The sequence below is a fragment of the Oryctolagus cuniculus genome, chromosome X (assembly GCF_051225735.1).
Source record: "Oryctolagus cuniculus isolate XC-2025 breed Fujian yellow rabbit chromosome X, ASM5122573v1, whole genome shotgun sequence".
Lineage (NCBI taxonomy): Eukaryota > Metazoa > Chordata > Mammalia > Lagomorpha > Leporidae > Oryctolagus > Oryctolagus cuniculus.
The window spans coordinates 57029799-57053410 of record NC_142888.1 but is presented as its reverse complement, the minus strand read 5'-3'; the positions used below and the strand labels follow the sequence as shown (position 1 = coordinate 57053410).

At 35.5% G+C, this 23612-nt stretch overlaps 1 protein-coding gene across 5 annotated transcripts in view; it reads left to right on the top strand.

The window, feature by feature from the left end:
* The window catches only part of PCDH11X (protocadherin 11 X-linked), a 751842-nt gene that overhangs the window by 722601 nt on the left and 5629 nt on the right, over window positions 1-23612 (top strand). The gene's annotated exons all lie outside the window — the stretch shown is intronic.

Below are 23612 nucleotides of genomic sequence, written 5' to 3'. Positions count from 1 at the left end.
TAGCATTTATTGAACAATCCATAACAATATAAAGCAATACAGAAAAAGAGCTGCTGTTCAGCGTCATTCACTCTGTAAGGGCAACTAAAAATTGACAAACCCATTCTTGAGCTCTGGAAGGGCATTCATTCAACATATAGTGTAAACAGGTACAGCATTTATGGTATGGTGGTAATACAAATTCACAGCACAATCCAGTTTTGAATTGTGCTTGTAAAGATAGCGAAAGACATTTTCATCAAAATGCTTTAAATAAATCCAATTAAATAGACACCACCACGGCACCTGTTTCACACATAATCATTTTGTCATTAAATGTTGTCAATTTCTTGGAAATAAAAAAGTATAATAAGGGAATAAGGCTAACTTTTGTAGGATTTTGATGTAAAGAAAATTTGGAGGGCTTTTCTGATTGCAAATATGTGTTTAAAAAGAGAATCATGGATATAGTCATAAGAATACAAATTTAGTGTCTTTTATGCAGATTATATTAGTTAAAATTGAGCATTCTATATTGCAAAGGGAAAAATATAGTTTAAATGCACGTTCATGCAAAGTAATGCAGTTTTTATTGCTGTGAGGTATAATCCATGTGTCTCATTTAAGACTTAGAATGTATTTTTCTGATAAAATTGTAGTATTTAAAGTGCCTAAGTCCTTTCCCAAACTACAAATACTTTGCAAAACACAGCAACATTGTAGGACAGGAATAAGTTCTAAATGATTTCCATCATAATGTGGAGAGTTAAGGTAAATAGGTTTCTCTTTTCTTTGGAAAAAAAAAAAGGTTTACTTTTCAATGCTAAAAGCATTCATATTATGTCCTCAGAGCTGATTTCCAATGCTATTAATTGTCCTGTTAGACTGAAAATAGAGAGTTTTTTCTTAAACTCAGTACTAAAAGTTTCAGAGAAACAAGTGAATAATGATCTGACTAATTCCCTTTCAAATTATTTGGGGAAGAAATAGTTACATTTCTTTATATAACATAGAAGCTGTTCACTCTGCTGATTTATAGTCGATTTATCAAGACCAATAAATATGAAATGCCTTCATTATGTTGCATTAGCTCAGCCTGGTAATATGCAAGTTCCAAGTTAATTAAGGTAGTTATTGGAGTTTCATGGGGTGGGGATATGAAAATCCTTAGCCAAAATTCAAATAATGCATTAAGAATTCTCTTACTCATGAATGGAATATATATAGAAGATGAAAGAACATATATTCATCCTCTCAAACTAATATAGTAAAACCCTTCAGTTAATTTTCAATTATTAAAATGCCCTTCAAGTCTTTTAATATTATCATCTGATGTGATTGATTTGATTGTTCGTCCAAATCACATGCTCTGGCATGAGGTGATTAGATTCACTGAGTGCTGAGCTAAATAGTTATTTGTATAATTTCAACGACTGCTTATGTATTTATAAAAGTTTGTTTTGACAACTAGTCTATTGTATTTGGTATCCTGATAGGCAGGTTTTCTGTTGAAGATTACTATGAAATTATACAGTATTTGGTTGGCAGTATAACCTTTGGAAGTTTGATTCAGCTAGCTAGCATAATACTTACATCCAGGTAATGGATACTTATTTCAAAACTGGGAAAGTGTTGGGAAAATTATCTGTTTTTAAATTTTTTAAAAATTTGTTTGAAAGTCAGAGTTGGGGAGTGGGGTGGGGAAGGATCTCCCATCCATGGATTCTTTCCCCAAATGCCTGCAACAGCCAGGGCTGGACCAGGCCACAGTCAGGAGCCCGAAGCTTTTTCGAGGTCTCTCATGTGCATGGCAGGGGCCCAAGCACTTGGGCTATCTTCTGCTGCTTTTCCCAGGCCATTAACAAGGAGCTGGATAGGAAGTGAAGCAGCCAGGACACGAACCCATGCCCATGTGGGATGACTACATCACAGGCGACTGCTTTACCGACTAAGCCTCAGCACCAGCCCAGGAAAATTATCTTCAAGCATATGATAATGCCTTTAATATGATAACAAAGGCATTTTTTGTAGTTTACATAAGCTAAATATTCAAAAACACTTAAAATATAAGAGAGGCAGATATACCGTTTTAATAATCAGTTTAGTTGGGGCTGGTGCCATGGCTCACTTGGTTAATCCTCCACCTGTGGCGCCAGCATCCCATATGGGTGCCAATTCTAGTCCCGGTTACTCCTCTTCCAGTCCAGCTCTCTGCTGTGGCCCGAGAGTGCAGTGGAGGATGACCCAACTGCCTGGGCCCTGCACCCGCATGGGAGACCAGGAGCAAGCACCTCCAGAAGCACCGGATCCACTGGATCTGCGTAGCTCCAGCTGTGGTGGCCACCTGGGGCGTGAACCAACGGACGAAAGACCTTTCTCTCTGTCTCTCTCTCACTGTATAACTCTGTCAAATAAATAAAAAAAATCAGTTTAGGTTGCTATTTTAAATGCTAATAATAAGCATTCTACATATAAATTAAATTATTTAAATTTCAGCATATGCATTTGGGAAATCATTTTATGAACATGCGTTAGAATATATATGTGACTAAATGAATGCGTAATTTGAACATTTTTTTTTTGACAGGCAGAGTTAGTGAGAGAGAGAGTGACAGAGAGAAAGGTCTTCCTTCCGTTGGTTCACCCCCGAAATGGCCGCTACGGCCGGCGCGCTGCGACAATCTGAAGCCAGGAGCCAGGTGCTTCCTCCTGGTCTCCCATGTGAGTGCAGGGCCCAAGCACTTGGACCATCCTCCACTGCACTCCCTGGCCACAGCAGAGAGCTGGCCTGGAAGAGGGGCAACTGGGACAGTATCCGGCACCCCAACAGAGACTAGAATCTGGGGTGCTGGCGCCGCAGGCGGAGGATTAGCCTAGTGAGCCGCGGTGCCAGCCTGAATATTTCCTAAATAATTTTCTAAATAAACTCTTATCTTTGCCAATCTGATTAATATCATAAGCTCTATCATATTTGTCTTTTGTTATCAATTAATTTCTATACTTCCACCTCTATTTGTACCAAAATGATTGAACATTTTCAAGGATTTGTTTTCAATTTCTAATTTTTTATAAAGTGAAGGAAATGTTTTAAATTATTGAAAATAAATTGATGATGTGCAAAAATAGATTGTAGTCTTTTTCATTTTCCTCTTTTACCTAAGGCTATAGCTGACTTTATAGAATAGTATATTATTATAGCTCATTATTAAAGTATGTGCTTACTATTCAGAAAACTGATGTCTATCTTTGTGTTTATATAGAGTTATGACTGAAATGGGAAATAACATTGTACCTGTGGCCTAAATACAATTTAAATTGTTACCATATCAACTCTCTCCTATCACCCAGATTCTTACAAATGTATTTTCAGAATGCAATTAAAAAATAAGCCTCATCCAAGTGTTTAGCTAGTATCTGCATGATAAATAAGCAAATAGACAACACAGGAAAATTTTACGTCTTTTTGGTCCAAACTGATATGAAGTTCTTAATCTTGATCCATCATTTCAATATATTGAACCCTGTAACTCCAAGCCTCGGGCACTGACATAAACTAGTTGATCTTCCCAGAAGCAAGCTTTGTAGATTGTGTGACGAATTATATAGTGACTATTGAGTGAATTCTGCCATTACATACATAAGCAAAATCTCTGTTTATACATTTTTTAATGTCAGAGGCATATTAATGTGTGCTTTTTATACTTATTTTGTCATATTATAGTATATATTATTGACAATTAGCAGTTGTTCCTTTTATATATGTAGAACCAAGTAGTTTAACCTATAGGTGGCATAATGTTTGTCAAAAGTTATTTTTACTATTCAGAGCTTGATCCTAAAGATGCAAGGAAGCAGTGAAATAGCAAAGTACAAAACATTTAAACTGTTAAGTAGAAATATCAGATGATATGCATTACTCAGAAACACAGTTTTACAATGTTAATTTGTTAGAAGTACAATGAATTCAGATTATGCCTTTGAAAATTATTATGTATTTGAAATAATTTTCTTTATTAAATAGGTTTTAAATGACTTTAATTCAAAATATTTTTATCTCAGATTGATGGGAAAATTATAATGCTTATATTATTTCTGTTTGTCAATTTGACTAGAAATTTTCTTTTCATTTGAAATACTGAATTTTCACCTCAAAGACCATTTTGGTTATTTATACTTTCTGTTGCAACTACCTAATAAGAAAAATATGTAATTGCTTTTCATTATAGGTATTACCATGATTTTTGAAGCATTCATGCATACTTTTATTTATACTCACGTTCCTGTATAAATAAATGCAATATTCACACTTACTTACATCTACTTGTTTACATACCTGTATAGATAAAAATGAATTTTGATGATTTACTCTTAATTAAGGTGGTAATTAGGTCCTACATTGAGGTGTAGTGGGTTGAGACTCCACTTGCATTAATGGCATCCAATATGAGCCCAATTTGAGTCCCAGCAGGTCCACTTCCAGATCCAGCTTCCTGCTAATGTGCCTGGGAAAGCAGTGGGAGACTGCCCAAGTGTTTGGTCCCCTGCACATTAGAGGGAAACGTGAATGGAGTTCCAGGCTCCTGACTTTGGCCTGGACCAGCCCTGTTGAGGCCATTTGGAGAGTGAACCAGTCAGTACTTTTACATTTCTGTGAAAAAAAAAAAAAAAAGCGCTTTCAGAGGAAATGAAGTCTTTACACATTTGATTATATATGGTTAACATTTAAAATGTATATAAAAACTTGAAGAAGCCCATGATAATCATATATTAACTATAAAATATAAATTAACTATGGGCACACATATGCATATATGTGAATGGATATGTGTGACAACAATCTTGTTACTGTTTTGAGTGGTACAAATATAAGGTATTGATGGTGTAAGTGCTAAGTATTCATGTTTTCTATTAGCTGTGTTCATATTCATTGGAACATGACTAATGGAATCTAATAAAACTTTCTAAATTATGTGATATACAAAATGTAGCAGTTAAGAGACATGAAAAAGATTTCAATTATACTTTACAATATTATAAATATTTGGTGAAACTAGCTAGGAATAAACACAGTAGTTGAGCATTAAAAATTTCTGGCTTTATATTGTTCCTAGAGGTGTAATGTTATCAGTATAATATAGATTTTGAAAAATATATATATATATTTTACTTAAGTAAATAACATGCATCCCCATAAAACTATAATAAACTTCATAATATGCAGTCATTAATGTGTAAAACTTATTCTCTAAAACAATACTAGAATAGTATATTGACTATATCTTAAACTGGTATGATAAAATGTTAAGTAATTCTAATAGGGAATTTCATTTTACAATTTATGAAACCACACATCATGAAATTTCTAATTCAAAAATATGCATACATAATGTATATAATGATCTTTGTGACATTGACAGATATTACAAAAATTGGAAAAATTCATATTCTTGTTTGATATTGAAACTTTTGGGAATAAATACAAAATTATAGACATACTTTTTATTTATTGATTTTTTAAATGCACTTTTACTTTTAACAGCTTTCATTAGAATAAATCAAAGAGGATTTGAGTGTAAAACATATTTTATGATACAAAAGCTATAAAATCTCTCCGCACTTCATTAACGTATAGTAGTAAAAAGTCAAAATTGCATTAGTGTTTTTCTCACAAGTGCAGATCCTTGGTCACAGGTAGTGTCAAGCTGGAAAGCGTGAATATCTCAGTGTAATCCATGACTGCCCTCAGAACAACTCTTCAATTATCTCCCCTGTTCCCTCTGAATCAGTAAAATAATTTTTTTCAGCTTAGTATTTTATTTATTTTTGAGATAACACTTTAATTTATATTATACTCAAAGGCTTATTGGCTCAGCAGAGTACTTTTCATAAAAGAATAATAATTCATGTGTTGGGATTCAGATGATCAGAGAAACTGACTGTACTTCCATAAGTTCCTGCATTTTGTAACTGAGCTGCAGTAAACTGAAGTACAAAATGAACATCCACAGATTTACCAGAATTTTTCTGTATAGTCTAACCTACATGAATATAAAAAATATTAGAACAAAATAAGTTAGTTACTCAAGATGTCTTTGCCAAAATAATGTAAGACACTTGTCGGAGAATGTGGGGGTGAGCTGAGGTGGTCCAGTGAGATGTAGAAGTGAAACTGACACTTGAGAAACAATGATTTGATCAGCCCTTGTCCTGTCAAGGAACAGCTTACTATTTTATTCTTTTTAGTATTTTCTTGTTCTGCTTAATACCATTGGTTGAACTCTTTAATTAACACACAATTATTCTTAGGTGTTTAAATTTAACTGAAAATCGATCCCTGTTAAAAATAAGAGAGGGAATAAGAAAAGGAGGAGATGTACAGTTCGGCACACACTCCCTTGGACTTACCCCTAATGGTAGAGCTAGAAACGTGCCATGGGATGCCAAATCCCATTAAGTTGACATGCACCAATGCCATCTTACTAGTTAAAGTGATCAGTTTAAGTTCATAATTTATCATAAAGATAGGATTAAGTGTCAAAGGGATCACATAAACAAGACCAGTGTCTGGTAATAGTAACTGATAGAATTAAAAAGGAGACAATGATCCAACATGGGGCATGGGATACACAGCAGACTCATAGAATGGTAGATGCCCTAAACAGCACTCTGGTCTCAGAATCAGCCCTTAAGGCATTCTGATCTGGCTAAAAAGCCCATGAGAATATCTCAGGCATGGAAAGTGAAGACACTGTGGCAAAAAAAAAAAAAAAAAAAAAAAAAAAAAAAAAAAAACCTAAATGAAAGATCTCTGTGAGTGAGATTCCAGCGGAAAGTCATCAAAGGTCATCAAAGAAGGAGGTACCTTTCTCTGAGTGGAGGAGAGAACTTCCACTTTGATTATGACCTTGTCTAAATAAGGTCAGAGTTTGTGAACTCAAGAGGCTTCCATAGCCTTGGCAGCTCTTGACAAGAGCCTCGGGTGATTACTGACGTCATAAATAAGAGTGTCAATTGTTAAATCAACAACAGGAGTCACTGTGCAATTACTCCCCATGTAGGATCTCTGTCCTTAATGTGTTGTGCTATGAGAATTAATGGTAAAACTAGTGTTCAAACAGTACTTTATATTTTGTGTGTCTGTGTGGGTGCAGTCTGTTGAAATCTTTACTTAGTACATACTAAGTTGATCTTCTGTATATAAAGATAATTAAAAATGAATCTTAATGAAGAATGGAATGGGAGTGGGAGTAGGAGATGGGGTGGTTCGCTGGTGGGAGGGTGGTTATGGGGGGAAAAACCGCTATCATCCAAAAGTTTTTACTTTCAAAATTTATATTTATTAAATAAAAATTTAAAAAAAGAAATTTGAGACAGTGTTTGTCAAGGCATGAGAATTTAAATTAATGGATCTAGTTTTAAGAGGAATGATCTCTCCCAACCACCAGAGTACATGGCTTATAATGTTAGTATATTATTATTATTATAATATGTAAGTAATGTACCAGAAATTTATTCATAAAGATGTTAACCTACCATATATGCAGGGTTTATTCTACTATATGTTTGAGAGTAAATAAATATCATTGATTTTTGAACAGGTATTCTATACTTATAGAAAATTCACAGACATATTGTGACATCATATTACGACTAAGCCTGCAGGATAAAATATAGTACACTCATATAAATTTTCATTTCAGGAAAACAGCAATTTTTTATTTAAAAAAACTCTCAACTATTACAAGAGGCATACTTACAATAAAATATCACTTCTAACTTACTTGAAAGGCAAATGTAACTGGGTAGCTTATGCTTTTGGGTGCCAAATCTGGCAATCTCACTTAAGAAACACCCTCAAAATCCCTTTGAGTTGCATATAAGAACGTGGACCTGGAACACACTCTCTTAACTGCTACATTTGTATTAACTATAATAGTATTATAAGGTATTCCTAGCTATGTGTCTGCAGGGTTCAATAACGAGATTATTATTTATGTATCATTGTTCGATCTATCCAGAGAAGTGATAAAGAGAGAATGTTTTTTTCTATATAAAGATAGACATGTTATATAAAAGTAGGTAGTTGAAAAACATTCTTGTGAGAAACAGTTTATAGATTTTTGTTTAATTCTTTGTATTTTGGCATCTGTTTTCCAATGACATGTCATAGCAAAGACTGTGACTACTTTTATGTACAGTGGTACTGACAATGGAAAATGCTCATTCCTTGACATCTTTAATGAAATTGCTACACCCTTAGCTAAAAGTTGCTTAAGAAAAAAAAAAAAAAAAAAGACCTGAAACTAGAATCATGAATATCAGGAGTATATAAGGGTTCATGTGTAGAGCCTACAGATAGTTATAAAGTAGTAAGATACGAATTATGAACCTTTTTCCAACAAATTGGCAAGTTAGAAGAGAAAGACAAACTCCTTGAAAGACACAAGCTAATGTAGGTCTTTCAAGAAGGAAATACAGGGACTGGCACTGTGGCGTAGTAGGCTAAGCCTCTGCCTGTGGTGCCAGCATCCCATATGGGTGCTGGTTTGTGTCCTGGCTGCTCCTCTTCTGATCCAGCTCTCTGCTTATAGACTAGGAAAGCAGTAGAAGATGACCGAGTGCTTGGGCCCCTGCACTCATGTGGGAGACCAAGAAGAAGCTCTTGGATCCTGGCTTCGGATTGGCCTGGCTCTGACCATTACAACCATTTGGGGAGTGAACTAGCAGAGGGAATACCTTTCTCTCTGTCTGTAACTCTACCTCTCAAATAAATAAATAAAATCTTAAAAAAAAAAAAAAAAGAAAGAAATTAACCTTGTTAAGAATGCTCCCACAAAGAAAATTCTAGACCCAGAAACGTTCAAAGTGAAATTCAGCAAATATTTAAGAAAAAGTAACAATTCTAAACAAATGTTTTCAGAAAATAAACGAGGAAAGAATGCTTTGCAAGTCATTAACAGGGTCAACATTATTCTGAAACAAAATCCATTAAAGAATGAAATAAAAGAAAAATATCAAAAGAACTAGAGATAATATCCCTCATGAATATAACCCAAATGACAAAAGTCCTTTTAAAAATCTAGAAATAATACAAAAATGAGACCTTTATTAGGGACTGAGATTTATTCGAGGAATTCATGGTTTGTTTAACATTCAAAATGTCTTTATAACTCACCCTATCAACATAGTGGACGTAGTACCTGACCTTGTGGTGGCAAGAGTAGAAGCAATATCAACAGCCTGGCCCTTTCATGATTTAAAAAAAAAAATTTTTTTTAGATTTTTCTGATTTTTAAAGAGAGTTATTTTACATCTACTGGTTCACTCCCAAATCCCCACAACAATCAGGGCTCAGCCAGGCTGAAGCCAGGAGTCAGGATCCCTTATTCTTGAGGCTTTCCCAAGCACAGTACCAGGGAATTGGATGGGAAGTAGAGCAGCTGAGACTCCAACAGGCACTCCAATATGAGATGCAGCAGTTGCAAGCGGCAACTTTAGCTACTGTGCCACAACACCAGCCCCGTAATGACTATTTTTAAACCAAAGTTTGTTGCCATAACAAGTCAAAGCAAATCCATCCTTAAAGACTGTAGAGAACTAAATCACTAAGAAACTTAATCATTTACTGAAAGGATGAAAATGTGAGGTTAATGAGGTCATTCTTAATAAAACAAAGAACATGCACATGTACTGCATTGCACTTAAATGGGGTATGTATAATAAGACTGGTAGTTGGAATTAAAATTCATAGTGTGGAAAGCCAATTTCAGGAAAAATATATTGAAAGAAATAGTCTGTTCAGCTCAAAGAACATGTCCTCACATTTCATTTTAACTTATACCCTGTGTTTCACATGCTTTATGTATTTCTGTGTCGATTTATCAAGGATAATTTTTGGTTCATTTTCCTTAGTTGAGAAGGAATATTGCCTCTAGGGCTTTCTCTTCATTTAAGGTCCCACTTTAATTGTCCAAAAGACAGTTCACCCTTACTGAGAATCTCCCCATATCTATTTCTCGTCTTTACTTCCTCATTACACACACTACAATCATAGCTTTCTTATATTTACATGTATAAAACATGCATGAACATGCAAACACAAATATACAAAGATTTTTCACTTATGTTATCAAACATCCGTGACTTACTCATCACCTTCATCTTATATGGAATAAGTTGGCTATCATTCATAAATTACATACAAATTTTTCGGTCAAACACATTTCTTGAAGTCTCATTTTTCCATCCTCTAGTTTGCTATTTTTTTTAAAAAAAGATTCCTTAATTATATGGAAAGCAGGGTTACTGAGAGAGAGAAAGAAAGAGACAGAGAGATATCTTCCATTGGCCAGGGCTGGGCCAGGCCAAAGCCAGAAGCCAGGAGATTCTTCCAGGTCTCCCACGTGGGTGACAGGGTCCCAAGCAGTTGAGCCATCTTCTGCTGCTTTTCCCAGGCCATTAGCAGGGAACTTGAGCAGTTGGGACATGAACTGGTGCCCATCTGGGATGCCCAGGTCGCAGGTGGTAGTTTTACCTGCTATGCAACAATGCTGTCCCCTAAAGAACATGATTGTTTTATTATAATATGGCATTTTATTCATCTATGCATTGAGATTTTACTTTGCTGTGGAGAAAGTTTTATTTCAGTGAAGACCATATCTCATAATTCTCTATGATATTTTGGCACATACACTTGCCTTTCACATCTTGTACAGGGTAATTCAAATATAACTTGTCTTCAATGCAAACATCAAAGTTATTGGTCATTTGACTGAACTTGCTTCATTCCTTGCCCATCTTACATCTGTATAAACATTCTAATACTTGCTAATTACAAACTTCAGAGAGCATATTAAATACATAATATGTCTAATATATCTGGAACACCAAAATTGCCATGTCTAAAAAACTAATTTGAAATAAAAATTTTCATGTGATATTTAGAGTCAAAGTATAAGATCTGTGTTAATAAAATCAAGCAATTAGCTTTGTCTTTTGGTCAACTTATATGTACTTAACAAAGTTGTATAAAGAGTTGTTTTTTTTTCAATGACACACCCCTAAAATATATGTATATAAATATAAACACAACCAGAAAACAAATACAAGTATCAGGCATTATGTGCTTCAAAAAGGAAAGATAACATTTTTTTTTCTCCCTTGGGTGAAGAAAACCACCCTATAGACACCAGGGACATAATTAGTTTAACCAATTAAAATACAAAAATGGTGAATAAATGCTCATGTACCATAATATTTGGCTAAGGTAAATCAAAATTCATCAAATATTGCTTCCAATATTTGAGAAACTTAACACATTTGCAAGAAATTCCCAGAATTTATCACAGATGGAGTTTAAAAAGGTAGCATTGTTGAATCTTCAAAAGAAGAGAACAAATTCTGTTTCTCCTAAGTATTCAAAAGAGGGGAGTGGATTAAAATTGAAGTGTGAAGATTTAGCCAAATTATTCCTTATGCAAGCAATGTCTCAACTTTCCCAGTCTAAATTAATACCAGTTTCCAGCATAATAGAGTTGCAATAGTTATTTCTCTACTCAATTCATTAGAACAAATGAAATGAAGTACAGGATTAATGGATGAATGAGATTGGCTACTTTTATTGGTTATTAATAATCTGTGTGCTTTTACAATATCTGTGTCCAAAGAGTACTTCGTCCATCTCTCAATGTTTCACTCATATAGATTACCTTTTAGGTAATCTATTAGTTACCACAGATCAGGGAAAATATATGGTATTTGACTTTTTGGGACTGGCTTTTTAAACTAAGTATAATGGTTTCCAATTGCATCCATTTAGTTGCAAATGACAGGATTACATGGTGCTGTTGTTTCTTATTTTTACCACTGTGTAGTATTCCATAGTTTATATATACTACAATTTCTTTACCCAGGCTTCACTTGATGGACATCTGGGTTGATTCCATGTCTTAGCTATTGTGAACTGAGCTGCAGTAAACATGGGGGTACAGATCACTCTTTCATGTACTGATTTCTTTTTGTTTGGGTAAATTGCCAGGAATTGGATGGCTGGGTTATATGGTAGATCTATGTGCAGCTTTCTGAGATATTGCCATACTGTCTTCCACAGTGGGTACACCAGTTTATGTTCCCACCAACAGTGGATTAGGGTACTTTCTCCCCACACCCTCACCAGCATTTGCTGTTTGTTAATTTCTGTATGAAAGCCATTCTCACCAGGGTGATGTGAAATCCCATTGTGATTTTTATTTGCATTTCCCTGAGGGCTAGTGATCCTGAGCCTTTTTTCATGTGTCTGTTGGCTATTTGAATTTCCTCTTTTGAAAAATGCCTATTCAAATCCTTTGCCCATTTCTTAACTGGATTATTTGTTGTGTTGTTGTTGAGTTTCTTGAGCTCTTCATAGATTCTGGATATTAATCCTTACCAGTTGCATAGTTTGAAAATATTTTCTCCCATTTTGTTGGTTGCCTCTTCAGTTTGCAAGTTTCTTTTGCAGTGCAGAAGCTTCTCATCTTGATATAATCCCATTTTTCAAGTTTGACTTTGATTGCCTGTGATTCTAAGGTCTTTTCCAAGAGGTCTTTGCCTATCCTAATGTCTTGCAGAGTTTCCACGTGCAGAAGTATGAAACAAAATTCCACTCAAAATGGATCAAAATCCTAAATCTATGACTCAATACCATCAAATTACTGGGGAACATTGAGGAAATTCTAATGATACTTTTCTTTTTAAAAAGATTTTTTTTTATTTGAAGGGCAGAGTTACAGAGAGAGGGAGAGAGAGAGAGAGAGAGAGAATGAGAAGTCTTCTATCCATTGGTTCACTCCCCAAATGGCCAGAGCCTGGCCAAGCAGAAGACAGGAGCCAGGAGCTTCTTCTGGGTCTCCCATGTGTGTGCAGGGGCCCAAGCACTTGGCCCATCTTCTACTGCTTTCCTAGGCCATAGCAGAGAGCTGGTAGACTTGGACCAGTGCCCATATGGGATGTCAGCACGGCGGGTGGCGTCTTTACCTGCTATGTCACAGCACCGGTCCCTCTAATGATAATTTCACGGTAAACCCCAATCCCATCACTTCCCTAATGTTCACTTACGTATGTAGCTTCCAAAGTACTATCTTGGTTGTGGTCAGTTCACTCAATTTGTTCCCTGCAAATCCTAGAAAAAATAGAGACATATTAGGTGAAAATAGGATCACTCATCTCATGATATGGTTTTCTTATGTATTATTTGTCTGCTCTGGCTAATTTATTTACATGAATAACTTGAAATTATCAAATTGCACAAATTATCTTCAGTGTACTAGTGGAACTTTAAGTCACACAAATCTCAAAATTACAAGTTCATATCTGTATTGAATGTTTCAAATGCCTCTAGTATGTATTTGGACCATATTAAACCAAACTGTGACATGTAAACCTAGTAGAACAAGTCATATATTTCTATTAGGCTTCTTGGGAAGACCAAATGATAAGTGTTTCAGGACAGTAAAATTTTGCTGAAATCAGTATGTCAATTACAACCTGATATTCTCTTAAAATAACATTAACAATCCTCAGTGATACATTTGGGAAATGACTGAAAGAGCAAGAAAAAGAGAGATCAAACGCAAATTTACCAAAATATGTCATTCCTTTTCATGAGAGTTCAGCTTTGAACATTAATCAAATGACATGTGGAATTACTATCAGAGATTAACAGATAGATTAAATGGAACAATTTGGAAATCTGTATAATGAACATTCAAGTCTTGTCGGGATAACACTAAGGGAAATGTCTATAAAATATGTATTTGTTCCCAAATTGTTAGATGGTAGAGAATGATTGGGCACATCATTGAAGCACATTTAATCATATCTATAAACTTGATATCTGAATTTTGAAATACTGGGATTTGCTCCTCTACTTCTTGAAACACATATTCTACATCAGACCATTGAAGAAATATGTTAATAGATAATTCTGAAAAGCCATTTAAAGTTCAAGTACAAGCATTTAGAGTGAAGGAAAAGGTCTATCCAAATGAATTCAACATCATAAGGGCAGATTTTCTTTCTGAGCCAAAACAGATGAATTATATTCTGACAGTGATCTTCATTTCATTGTGCTAAAAATATATTTCAATATACTGTCATTTTTCTCACTCCTTCTCAACAACTGCAGATGGTAACTGTTCACTTGTAAATGGTTTCCAAGGAGAGATATTGGGGAAGTCTTCCGAGCAATATATTCTTTGTGTCTGCTGTTTTTATCGCCTGGCTGTATATTCCATTTTCCCAGTATACTTCATTTACATTCATGTTGACAGAATTTTTGGACATCACTTAAATCATAAATTTATTTCAAGTTTCCTTTTCAGCCTGACAAAATGATCAACTACGTTACTGAATCATGGTTTCCTTCGAGAAGAACTACAGTGATATCCATAGGGTGTTTGGATGTTGCATGAGCATAATATATTTCCTAGTAAGAATATTAATTTCTTTCATGTTGAATGTTATTCATGAGTTTCAGAAGCCTTCAAAAAGCATTGGTTTTAGTTTAATTCGCTAGATTCCACTAATTCACAATGCAAATTCTTTTCAATTTGAACTGAGTTAATCTGTGTTAATCTCATACTTTCTCTTTGGGAAATAGCTTGTTATGTTAATTAAAAGGTGTGAATCATATTAAGGAAAGCTGTATAGCCCACTAAAGGAAATACGCTTTAGCAGCATTCAGTCACATAGAAATCTTTATAATATTTAATTATGCTTCTTTTTTGTGCTTTTGTTTAAAATTTACTTACCAGTATTGCTGTATTTGTATACATTTAGATATATGGCAGTGAAGTTTAAGATTTATTTTAACTAAAACTAAGATTTTCACCAACACATTCTGAATTACTGAGATTAAGTACATTTAGCTAAAGCTGTGATTTTTTAACCTATTGTAGATGCAAACGTAGTTCTAGGCAATCCTCCCACCATCAGTCTGAGTGTAAGAACTGCATTTAGTAGCTCTGAATAAATGATTTTATCTTCTTATTGCTGATGAGATTTTTGAAAATCATAAATATTAATAAATATAGAAATATTTGTTATTTAAAGAAAAAAGAGAGCTCTTAAAACAAATAATATCGGGGCCGGCGCTGTGGCGTAGCAGGTAAAGCTGCCGCCTGCAGTGCTGGCATCCCATATGGGTGTTAGTTCGAGTCCCGGCTGCTCCGCTTCTGATCCAGCTCTCTGCTATGGCCTGAGAAAGCAGTAGAAGATGGCCCAAGTCCTTTGACCCCTGGGAGACCTGGAAGAAGCTCCTGGCTCCTTGCTTTAGATCAGCGTGGCTCTGGCTGTTGCAACCAATTAGGGAGTAAACCAGCGGATGGAAGACCCTTCTCTCTCTCTCTCTCTCTCTCTCTCTCTCTCTCTTTTTCTCTCTGCCTCTTCTTCTCTCTGTGTAACTCTGACCTTCAAGTAAATAAATAAATCTTCTTAAAAAATAATATCAAAAAGCCTCAGCTTATTTGTTATTAAAAGTTTAGAACTAAATTGATGGAGGTTATATTTAACTAATACTTGTGTTGATTTTTATTCAATATGAATTGAGGGTAAGTGATTAAATGTAATAGAAATTTTGAATCATTATCAAGGTGAATTTTTTGGAGAGCATTTCAACAGATATACTAGATTACTCATATTTTATACTGTTGTTATTGGAAAATACTATTACAATGACCCACAACAGATTTTAGAAGTTTATGTGAAGTATCATCTGTTCATATAAAAAAATTTGTGTCAACTGGTTTCCCATTTAATCATAAAATATTTCAATTTATGAAAACCATATATTGTATACATCATGAAATCACATAAAACATATCAACTTTTACGCCTCTTATTTTTCTTAAATTCTGTGTGTGTCTTGTTACTTAATTTCCCAAGTTTTGAAGAACTTTCTAAAATTGTTGGTGCATGTATTATCATTTGAATTAATTTCTTTGCATTTTTGGTTTTATTTTTTAAGGACTAAGGCTATGTGGTGAAATATTACTGATTATTGACATGACTTGTTAATGCCAATGCTTAAATAAATAGAGACAGAGATATAGTGAGTTCAAAATGTGGATGGTTCCTAATAATTAGAGTTGTAACAGTTGCCATATGATTATGTATGTATGTGGAAATATTTATTCTGAACCATGTTGTAGTATGTGACAAATTTTCCTTCCTTTTGAAGTCTGAATAATGTTTTGCTGCATAGATAAAACATTTTACCTATCTACTCTATTGATTGACCCTTGGATTGCCTTAGCTATTTTGAATAAAGCTGCTGTGAACTGATTATAGCTGTGGGTTCAAGTCTTATAAGAGGTTTTTATATTAGCCGATTTCATAGGAAGTATAATGGTAGTTGCCAGGGGTTTCAGGATAGGGGGACTGAGTCACTGTTGAATGGATGCATAATCTCTGTTGGGGAAGATAAAAAACATTCTGGAAACAGATGGTGGTGATGGTTGCACCACAATGTGAATGTACTTGTACAATTAAAACTATATGCCTAAAGATGGTTAAAATTAGATGTTAGTTGTGTGTATTTTAATCAGAGTAGAAAAAATATTCTATAGGAAAGATACAATCTACACATGGTTTTATGAGTAGTTACATGCATCTTCTCTCCAGTGAAACAACCATGATTGATGAAAACGACTTAAAAAAACTATATAAAGTTTATGAAAAATTGTCCTAGGAGCAAACAGCAAACTCAGAAACACTTATTCAAGATAATTTATGCTCTGCCAAAGCAGTGAGAGCTGTAGAATTTAAACCATGATCCATACCTTCCCCATTAATTCAACGTAACAGAAGCTACATGCTGAGCAGAGTTATCCAAGAACATAGAACTCCCCCCTCCAGCTCCTATTCTAAGGTTAAGCATACTTCCAGGATTTTTCAGCCCTATTAGCACTATGTTGCAGAAGGTCTGTTACAGGCAAGAGTGCTTTAAGAATACTGAGCCCAATTGCCTATACTCCAATTTAGTCCTAGGGTGGAAATTTCATGCTAGGATAGGTAAACTGAGAATACCAGAAGCTGATTCGCCTGTTCAGCACTCTTCCAATCTAACTGAAGCAAGCTATTGTCCCTACTCTCAGCTTCCATGCAGTGGCCACATATTTTGGCAAGGGAAGAAAGATATACCATAAAAACAAAGAGCTCCAAAACTTCCCCCAAGAGCATGAACTGTATTTGTAAGAAAGTTTGGGGAAGTTCAAGCTAATGGAGTTTCCAAATCCAGTGGATATTTCGGTGGTAAAAAATTAAGAAGAGGATAGTAGCTCCATGAGAGGGGAAAAAAAAAGACTGTAGACCAGTTAGTTGTAAGTTTAGCAGAAAGAACCTTGTAAAGAGACATAGAAAAAGAAACAAGACATCAACATGTTGCCTCAAAAAACCATCCCTGCGAAAGAGCCTAAAATTAATTGCATCAGGTTTATGAGCAATTTATGCACAGGACATTGCCAAAAAAACAAACGAAAACAAAAACAAACAAAAAAGCTCGCTAAAGAATCATCCAATAATTAGTGGAACCAAACAGCTGGATATAATTGCAGCCGCAGCAGATAATTTAACTGAGACATCAGTGTCCAACGATGAATGCTGGTGGGTGCCACCAGTTACTTCATATTAAGCAGATACGAGATTTCCAGCATAGCAACAAAACAGATAAACGGAGAAAAGTAATATGTAGTCTCAGAGAAGGAAAGGTTATTAGTATCCACAGTTAATGTAATATTTTTATCTAAAATGCCTAATTTTGACATAATTCTGATATATACAAAGAAATAGGAAACTGTGAGCCATACATGAAAAAAGCAACATGAGCAACAAAAACTTACATGTGTGTCCTGATGTCAGATTTAATAGAAAAAGATGTCAAAGCAGATATTGTACACATATATGTTCAAAAATCTAAAAGAAACCATGCTTAAATGAGTAAAGCAGAATGACAATATACCATCAAATCCAGAATATCAATGAAGAAGTAAAAATGTAAAAACACCAAATGTTAACTCTGAAGTTGAAAAATACAATAACCAAAATATAGAGAAGCAATAGCAGATTTCAAGAATCCAGAGAAAGAATCAGAAAACTCAAATTTAAATTTTGGTTGAGATTATGCAATCTAAATAAAAGAGCCAAAAAATAAAGAAAAATGGGAAATGTGAGAAACCATTAAGCGCACTTATTCATGAGCAAAGGAATTATCTGAAGGAAAGGAGGAAGAAGGGAGTAGAAATAATATTAGAAGAAATAATGACTCAAAAAAACTCAAATTTCATTAAACTCATTGATATGTATACATAAGAAGCTCAACAAACTCCAGGTATGGTAAACATAGAGAGTTAAGCATGTCCTATAAAAATACTGAAAGAAAATATTTCAAAAGGAGTAAGAAAAAATGACGTGTGTACGTGGGAACCTTAATAAGAATAAAAGCAAACTTCTTAGCAGATATGATAGGTGCCAAAAGGCAATGGTAAGCCATATTTAAGAAGCTGACAAAAAAGAAAAAAAAATGTTAACCCCTCGTTTTATATCCAGTGAAAATGTCTGTAATAAATTAAAATGAGTAAACCTTTCTAGACAAACAAGAAAATTCATTGAGTCCCTTCCTTACCTCAAACATACACAGAAAATGACTCCAAATTGGTCATTAACCTTAAGATAATAGCTGAAACCATAAAACTATGAGAAACATAGTAATAAATTTTTGCCTTGTATCATGCAAAGCCTTTTAAAACCTGATACCATAAGTACAAACAACAACAAAAAAGGAATTAAGCTTTGTCATTTCAAGAATTTTGTATTTTAAAGGACATCATGAAGTGAAAACCAAAGAATGGGAGAAAATATTTCTGAATCATATTTCTTTTTTTAAAGATTTATTTATTTATTTGAAAGGCAGTGTTACAGAGAGGCAAAGGCAAAGAGAGAAGTCCTCCATCATTGATTCACTACCCAAATGGCTGCAAATGTTGGAGCTGGGCCGACCTGAGGCCAGGAGCCAGGAGCTTCCCCCAGGTCTCCAGTGTGGGTGCAGGGGCCCAAGAAATTGGGCCATTCCCCACTGCTTTCCCAGGCCACAGCAGAGAGCTGGGTCAAAATGGAGCAGCCAGGTCCTGAACTGGCACCCACTGCAGGCAGAGGCTTTACCCGCTATGCCGCAGTGCCAGCCCCCCGAAACATATATCTTATAATGGACTTATAAAAGACCATATAGATAAAAAGAGAAATTGTACAGCTCAACAATAAAAAGGCAAATAATCTACTTTTAAGATAGGTAAAGGATATGAATAGGCATACCTCCAAATAAGATAAACTAATGACTAATAGGTGCAGAAAACGTGTTCAGCTTCATTAGTATTCAGTAAAACAATTATCAACATCACAATGAGACACCACTTCTTACTAGTATGGCTATAATAAAAAAAAACAGATGATAATAAAAATTAGCAGGTATGCAGAGGAATTGGAACATTTATATATTTCTGTTGTTTGTCTAAAATAGTTAAGTCAAACTGGAGAAAAGTTTGAAAGTTCCTGCAAATTTAAACATAGATTGGTCATTTGACTTAGTACAAAAACTTTTACACAAATGTTCATAGCAACATTATTCATGATAAGTAAAAGTGTAAACAATCCAAGTATAAACTAATGAACAGATAAATAAAATATGGTATATCTCTCTAAAGGAATACTTTGGATAATAAAAACGAATTGAGGGGTCAGCGCTGTGGCACAGTGGGTAAAGCTGCTGCCTGCATTGCTGGCATCCCACATGGACACCAGTTCGAGTCCTGTCTGCTCCTCTTCTGATCCAGCTCTCTGCTGTGGCCTGGGAAAGCAGTAGAAGATGGCCCAAGTTCTTGGTTCCCTGTACCTATGTGGGAGACCAAGAAGAAGCTCATGGCTCCTGGCTTTGGATCAGCTCAGCTCTGGCCGTTGCAGTCATTTGGAGGGTGAACCAATGGAATGGGAGACTCTCTCTCTCTCTCTGTCTCTATCTCTGTCTCTGTCTCTCTCTGGCTCTACCACTCTCTGTAACTCTTTCAAATAAATAAAATAATTTTAAAAAAAGAAAAAAAGAAAAGGTAAGACAATAGGGTGACCTAAATAGATAGTTTATATGAAAAAAATTTTCACTCATTTGCTATACTCTTATCTCACCATCATCATGTACACAAAGGAAAATCACTGTCATTTCGCAGTTTTTACAAAGGTAGAAAATGTGTGAGGCTGAATGTCTTATAAAACATTTGAGTTGTAATTTGTATTGTAAACCAATCTCATATCCCTTTCCCATTTTTTAGTACTCCTACCCATAATTTTCAAAATGATATTTAAATTCGATCGTACTGCATTAAAAATATTCCAAACAGTAACTGCACAAGGAGAAAATACAGTATTTCCATTGAATACTATTTCATGTGATTAGTAAACTTTATTTTTTGGTAGAAAATTCTGAACTGAATATAGGAGGTAAAAGTTAACTTACAAAATGTATAATTTCTTGGTATTTGCAAAATACTGCTACTTTTTTTTGACAGGCAGAGTTAGACAGTGAGAGAGAGAGACAGAGAGAAAGGTCTTCCTTCCATTGGTTCACCCCCCAAATGGCCGCTACGGCCAGCGCACTGCACCAATCCGAAGGCAGGAGCCAGGTGCTTCTCCTGGTCTCCCATGCGGGTGCAGGGCCCAAGCACTTGGGCCATCCTCCACTGCCTTCCCGGGCCATAGCAGAGAGCTGGACTGGAAAGGAGTAACCAGGACAGAATCAGTGCCCCAACTGGGACTAGAACCCTGTGTGCTGGCGCCACAGGCGGAGGATTAGCCTAGTGAGCCGCGGCGCTGGCCATATCATTATGATACATTCAATCCGGTTGTACAGTTCTTTCAGTTTGGAGAAATGTATCCACCATTATCTTCATGGCAGAGAACAGTTTCATCACTCGGAAATTCCATTCTGCTGCCCCTGCTACTCACCCCTTTCTCTACTCCCAAACTCTGGCCACACTGATCTGCTTATCATTCCTATAATTTTACCATTCCCTTCCTCTCTCCCCACTCCCTCCCACCCTCCTTCCTTTTCCCTTTTTTTTTTTTTTTTTTTTTTTTTTAGTATTGAGAAAACATATTTTAAATTTACATTACAGGAAAAAAGATTTAATACTTCATCAAATAAGAAATTTAATAAGTAAAAAGCAAAAAGACCCTGGTTTAGTGGGAATATCGAAAATGGCTGTAAACAAAAATTAATGGAAAAATGACCATTTCACCCATATACAGTAAATTTTAAAGTAACCACAAATTATTAAAACTACAGTAGAATAACATTCTTAACCACTGGTTTCACAAAGTTATATAACAAAGTTTTATTTTTAATATTTTTTAAAATGTATTCAAAAGGCAGAATTACAGAGAGGCAGAGACACAGAGAGAAATCTTCCATGCACTGGTTTACTCCCCAAATGCCCACAGTGGCCTGGGCTCGTACAAGCCAAAGCCAGGAACAGAACTCCATCTGGTTCTACCATGTGGGTACAGGGGCTCAAGCACTTGAGTCATCTGCTGCTGCTTTCCCAGGCACATTAGCAGTGAGTGGAATTGAAAGTGGAGCAGCCAGGACTCAAACCAAAATCCATATGGGATGTCGATGTCACAGGTAGTGGCTTAACCCACTGCACCACAATGCTGGCCCCAAGGCTATTTTATATTAAATTTTCAAGTTCCTCCAATTGTTTGTTCTTTTTAAAAGTTGTTTAGCTATTCTAATTCCTTTCTCTTTCCATATAAGTTGTAGAATCAGCTTGTTGACACCTGGGAAAAACAAAAGAAGGTATCTCGGATTTTTGTTGAGATTACACTGAGTCTACAGATCAACTTGGGGAGCACTGACATCAAAGCAGTAGTAAATCTTCTAAGCTTTGAGTATAGTACATCTCTTTTTTTTTTTTTTTTTTTTAATTTTATTTTGTGTTTGACAGGCAGAGTGGACAGTGAGAAAGAGAGACAGAGAAAGGTCTTCCTTTTCCGTTAGTTCACCCCACAATGGCCGCTGAATCCAGCGCGCTGTGGCTGGCGCACTGCGCTGATCTGAAGCCAGGAGCCAGGTGCATCCTCCTGGTCTCCCATGTGGGTGCAGGGCCCAAGGACCCGGGCCATCCTCCACTGCCTTCCTGGGCCACAGCAGAGAGCTGGCCTGGAAGAGGAGCAACCTGGACAGAATCGGGCGCCCCAACCAGGACTAGAACCCGGGTTGCCCGCGCCGGCGCCGCAGGCAAAGGATTAGCCTATTGAGCCGTGCCAGACAGTACATCTCTTCATATGTTAAATCTTCGATTTGGATTCAAATCAGTGTTTTATCTTCAGCAATAGATGCTACATGCATTTTGTTAGATTTATACCAAATTATGTCTGTGGATAGAGACAGCTTTATTCTTTCCAGTCTGTATGCTTTTGATTTCTTCCCTTGCTTTATTTAATTGTGTATGTGTAGACCTTATAATACAATTTTAAATAGAAGTTATGAGGATGGTCAACCTTACTGTGTTCCAATTTTAAATGGAAAGAACTCAGTTGTTCACCTTTAAAGATGATGTTAACTATTAGCTTTTTGTAAATGTTCTATGTAAATTTGAAGAAGTTCTTGTGTTTCTAATTTGCTGAGAGTAGAATGTTGTCCAAATTATTTTCACTTTTATTCTAATTGATTAATGGTGTTGTTCATGTCTTCTTTTTTTTTAAAACTTTTATTTAATGAATATAAATTTCCAAAGCACAGCTTAAGGATTACAATGGCTTCTTCCCCCATAACGTCCCTCCCACCCGCAACCCTCCCCTTTCCCACTCCCTCTCCCCTTCCATTCACATCAAGATTCATTTTCAATTCTCTTTATATACAGAAGATCAGTTTAGCATACATTAAGTAAAGATTTCAACAGTTTGCTCCCACACAGAAACATAAAGTGAAAAATACTGTTTGAGTACTAGTTATAGCATTAAATCTCAATGTACAGCACACTAAGGACAAAGATCCTACATGAGGAGTAAGTGCACAGTGACTCCTGTTGTTGACTTAACAAATTGACACTCTTGTTTATGGCCTCAGTAATCACCCTAGGCTCTTGTCATGAGCTGCCAAGGCTATGGAAGCCCCCTGAGTTCACTGACTCTGATCATATTTAGACAAGGCCATGGTCAAAGTGGAAGTTCTCTCCTCCCTTCAGAGAAAGGTACCTCCTTCTTTGATGACCCATTCTTTCCACTGGGATCTCACTCGCGGAGATCTTTCATTTAGGTTTTTTCTTCTATATTATTACTGGTTTTCTATTTGTTTGATCAAGTTTGAAGAATATTATAGTCTCTGATTGTCAATATGTCTATTCTTCCTTTCATTTCTGGTTGGGTTTGCTTCTTGTATCTTGAATCTGTGTTGTTAGCTGCTTTCACACTTAGAATTGATTCATCTTCTTGGAGAACTGGTCTTTCTACTGTTATATAATGTTTTTTCTTTATGTTTGATAACATTGCTTGCTCTCAAGTCAACTGTTATATTGATATAGTGACCCCATTTGTCTTTTGTGAGTCTTTAT